The 5,000-nt window shown below is 32.4% G+C and overlaps 1 protein-coding gene across 1 annotated transcript in view; it reads left to right on the top strand.

Moving 5' to 3' along the window:
- The window catches only part of Vps26 (vacuolar protein sorting 26), a 19,449-nt gene extending 18,259 nt beyond the window's left edge, over positions 1 to 1,190 (top strand). Inside the window, exon 9 of the mRNA XM_070135808.1 lies at positions 1 to 1,190. This exon is cut by the window's left edge and continues 1,791 nt beyond it. The gene's annotated coding sequence lies outside the window, so the exon portion shown is untranslated.
- The last annotated feature ends 3,810 nt before the right edge of the window (positions 1,191 to 5,000 follow it).

Genomic DNA, 5,000 nt, shown 5'->3' with positions numbered 1-5,000 from the left:
TTTTTCATCAAGCTGCTGGGGTTGTTCTTACTGACTGGAATATTGATTTCTTTTATAATGTTATTATGGTAATTTTTTTTTTTATTTTTTTTTTCAAATTTATTATTATTTTTTTTTTCAATACAATTGTATATTGATAAACAACTTATTGCATTAGCCAAACAGCTAAGCTTGACATGTCCAACCCTACATTTTATTTGCTTACATAGAAATCATATTTTCCTATATTATGTAGTCATTCCAGTTACGTTGTTCAATATCATGTTTTCGTGATTGAGGATTTGCCGTATCATCTTTTGATGTGCAAGTTCTTCATTAACAAGTAGGTTTATAAGGGTCATGATGGTAGGTGTTGATATGAGATTTTTCCTTTTTTTTTCTCCTTGGTTTACAAATTTCTGTAAAGATAAAAGGTGCAAGGGCTTAAAGCTTTTGTCATGTTCTGATGATTTTGACTTGGAAGTCTATCAAAATGGTAATGTAATTTGCTTGTTCCTATTCATGTTAAAATATGTTGTAAGGTTGCTTTCTAGTAGTTATTTTCATGTAAAGTACCTACCTATACTTTAAAAAGTGGCAACCTTTTATTTTTTTATCTTGATTATGATGGTGATTATATATGTTTTTTTTTATGGCAATGTAAAAGGACAGTACATATCTGTGGTAAATAAGTATCTGAATACGAGCTATCTCCTTTTGTTAATTCTATTGATCCATACAGGCAAGTGGGCTGTTCAGTGCAAAAGTCTTTTATTAAAGATTAGGAAGCCATTTTTACATCTATTTTGAGGATGAAGTATCAGTTTAATCTTGTTTTGTAAAAAAAACTTGCGCAGTCTTACGGAACCTTGTTATTGATCTGTCTTTCTTTGCGATGAAATTCAAGTAAACCTCATCATTTTTTGGTTGGGAAATATAAAGACAATTTAATAGCTTTTGCTGGAAGTCTTTGCAAAGAGAGTGTTGTTTTCAGTTGTACATATATATTATAATTTCTTTGTGTCTAAGAATTCTACTTGTAATGTTTTCTGAGTGAAATGTGGAAGGTGAAAACATCTTGGTAAATTTTCCCAGGAGATTTTTTTTCCCCATAAAAATGTGTCTACAAATATATTTATAAATATGAGCATACTGTGCATACATGTATACATATACACTTGTACATATTTTCTCAATTACATACACATCTGTCCAGACCTGCATGTTACTCACATACAGAAGAGACGTAACCTTGTTATGTAATTTACTTTTTTTTTATCATGTCATCTTGCCTATTCATGTATAATGAATAATTATTCAATGAAGGAGAATGGACTTTTGTGTAAGAGTGTAGATGTCTGCCTATCCAAATGCAAAAAGTTCGTGTTAAATAACTACATGCAGTAAAGACCTTGTAGGGCATGTTGGATTAATTCTTGACAGAGTTTTTCCTGCAATGTGTGAGGCTCGGAGCTTCTCTTCTTTTTATTTTTTAAATTTCTTTATTTTTTTAATACCAAAAGCCATTGGGAGCAATACATTCCTTGACCAGGCAAATTTTTCTTTTAATTTCACTTTGTAGCATAGAAGGAAAGGACAAAAAACAAACAAACAAACATAAAAGAGGATATTGAGTTGTATATTGTTATTTGCAATGTTTGTAAGATGACTTTACACCTTTATTTTTTCCACTCCTACCCCTGATATAAGTGTTTAAACCCACTGCTGCCAGAGATGACATGTATGAACATGCCGTGCCCACTGTGAATTTAGTTTATTATTTGTCTTTATACATAGATAGCTTCACAAGTACTTAGTGAGAAAGGAGTCAATTATTAGTACTACTCATCTCACCTGTTTACCTTTTTCCTTGATTTTCAGAAATATTTATCTTTGGCTTATATTGCTTTTCATAATGTTACTGTAATAATAATGGTATTGTATATAATAAAAAATAACAGCATCAAAATTAATGACATTAGTAAAAAATAGATCCAAAAACTCAAGGAAATGTTAAACCCTGTGAGGTCATGAGGTCTGCTAATTAATGCCTTGCTTGCTAAGCACTTGAGGAGCCATCTATTTGTAGAGAAATTTCTCCAAATAAAGCTTAAGTGAACAATACATCTTCTGACAGCTTTGGGTTAACTTCTTACCTTATTCGTTATACGTTATATACTTTTCTTATACGTTAACTTTCGCCCAATGATTGGCCACTTGAACGTAAGCAACAGTAAATTTAGATTGGAGTCTTAGGAAAGTGAAATTGTGTCCAACAAGCCCATCTGAATATCTTGGGAGATTTTATTTCCATTTCTTTTGAAAGTAATTGCGTTAAGGGTTTTCATATAACTTCATATTCCCTCCTTTTAACTTTTTTTCTGCTATATTTGAGTTGAGGAGTGGAGATTGCTGTACAACAAGATTTGTTTTCCTATCCCTGATTAGGCAGCAACTATATTTTTATGCGACACATTATTCAGTTTATAGAAGCACTTTGACAAAGGCAAGTCCACAAAAGCAGGCGTGATTGGCACAAGGGTAGGTACAAGTAGAGCTGATGTAACAAGGCACACAAATGCCTCAGTAAACAAGTAGTTTTCCTGTTGTTTTCAACACCTGTGACTTCACTTTTGATGGTGCCTCTGTTGTGTCTGCCAATCATGCCCACTCTAGGGGGCAGGCTTTAAGGATGAGATTTCATTTGCAGTGATGCAAAAGAAATTGATCCACATAGTATTGTATATGTTAACTATATTTTGTACACTTAATTTTTGCAAAAGTAAATTAACTGCAGCCATACACAAACACACAAAAACATCTAATTATGATTATATTGTTACCTACTAACACTCGACTGACATCATACATTAGACATAATGCAAGCAATACATGCACAGGAATATGGAGTTTGTGCTCATTTATTTGCGTAAGTGTGCAGAGACATTTATTAATAATAAGTAAAATGCTTGTGAATACTTTCTTATTAGCATTACACTTGAATTTTTACAGTGAAGTTGTGTCCGTGCAGTCCCCTCTTTCCAGATTTATGATTTGTATCAGACATTTGCAGGGTGGAAAGTATTGCCAGTACTTTGATACTTGAAAATTGGCCATCACTTACCAATGTATATACTGAAAGGCATGGCATATCCAAAGTGATAGGGAAAAAAATTCAAACACAAGGTTCACTATAGCAGCACTGTCAGAACTGCAAACAAGTACAGGTAGCATTATCTAGTGGTTCTTTTTATCAGCATTTTTTTTGGACCAACACTACTAGAGCTACTCTCCCAGCATTTGCAGTAAACCGTAGTCTATGGCATGCAGACCAGTTAAGTGGAGCTAACTTTTTAAAATCAAAGTATAGGTGGTACTTTCCACTCTATACATCAGAAACCAGAAAAACAAACAAAAACAATACTTGCTTGTAGTGATTAAGCTTTGGATCATGACAATATAAATAGTAAATGTATATTTAATTTATAAATTGAATTTCAGTTGCATCCTGCATATGTATAACTGATTTAAAAGAACTGTAAGTATTACTGATATGCGTCTTGGCTTCTTAACTGTGGTTTGTCCTTATAGGTATCCTGTTTGCAAGTCTCATGGAAGATGATCTTCAGGTAGTTATGATAATGGTAATACTAGGTAAAAAAGCAAAACTATTAACCATTATATAAATTTGATTTATCAACGTACCACAGTTCAATGTTTTATATTTTTGACAATGTCTGTTAAAAGTTATTATTGCTATGATCTCCCTCTTAGTTTCCATCTATATTTTACAGTCATTAGAAAACTCTTGTTATGCCAGTACATATCTTGTGATTTAACAGGGACATACTTCCATTACTTCCATCCTTTCGTGTGGCTTTTTTTCCTTGTTCATAATCCCTCTTTTGGGGAAACCTGTGTCCAACCCTGTAAACTATGAATGGATTCTCATTTCAGAACTTTTGGCATTTCAGAGCTTTATTTTTACACCTGGAAAGCTTTGGATTTTGTTATAAACCAGTCTTTTCTTTTTAACTTTTATATGAACAGGAACAAACTTTAACACAGATCATGGTGAAACTAGCACACACATGAACAGATGCACCAGAAATACAAGTACCAAAACATGCAATTTCTTTCTTTCTTTTTTCCATTTCAAGCACTAGCATTCTTTATTTTCTTCATTTTGCTTTTTGAGTGCTAGTACAAAAACTACTTGTCTCTTTCTTCTAGAAGTGAATATGAACACAGTTTCAGTTCTCTTCCATTTGGAAATTTGGAGCCTTACTCCCAACAGCTCTGTAAGTCTTAAAGCAAACACTGAGTTTAAGTCTTATTGCTACCATTGCTAATTATTCTCAGTTTTCTTTGTTATTTATCAGCATCTGTGTAGAGGGGTTGGTTATTATCATTTGATGGTATATCAGGTCATTACTAGGTAGAGACATGACAGTAAACAGATACACACATCACTTATGTTCGAAGTAGCCATTCTTGTATTGCATCAGCCATTAAAAGTTTTTAAATGCAGAATAATAATTTTTTGTCTGTTTTATCTGAGAACCAATTTTTTGTTGTATTGTGGATTATCTTAGCATATATAAGTGTCTGCAATTCCCAATTCTCCCTATTCTGCTGGTCAGGCAATTTGCTAATTTATTGTACATAAACTGATTTAACTGGGTTTCTATCAGCTGATGGATATTTTTAATGCTTTATTTTAAGTACTGCTATTAAATGTATTCTATATCATGCCATTCCCCCTTGTTAAGCAAAACTATAACATACTGTAGATTTAAAAAAGTGATGCTTATACTGCTGACAATCATAAAAATACAGCAAGTCTAGTCAAAAATTATTACTTGAAATATTCATGTAGTGCTTCTGCATATTTTCTGTAACTGTCAAAAAGTTTTGGATCTGTGACATTTTATTTTAATATGAATGAGGAGTATAGGGAATAACAATATATAATTAGAGCATGTATTAAAGGAAAGAACAAACAGGCTAGGCAGAAAAGA

This window comes from Penaeus vannamei, chromosome 21 (assembly GCF_042767895.1).
Source record: "Penaeus vannamei isolate JL-2024 chromosome 21, ASM4276789v1, whole genome shotgun sequence".
Lineage (NCBI taxonomy): Eukaryota > Metazoa > Arthropoda > Malacostraca > Decapoda > Penaeidae > Penaeus > Penaeus vannamei.
The sequence above is the reverse complement of the archived record's forward strand: the minus strand, read 5'-3'. Positions and strand labels throughout refer to the sequence as shown.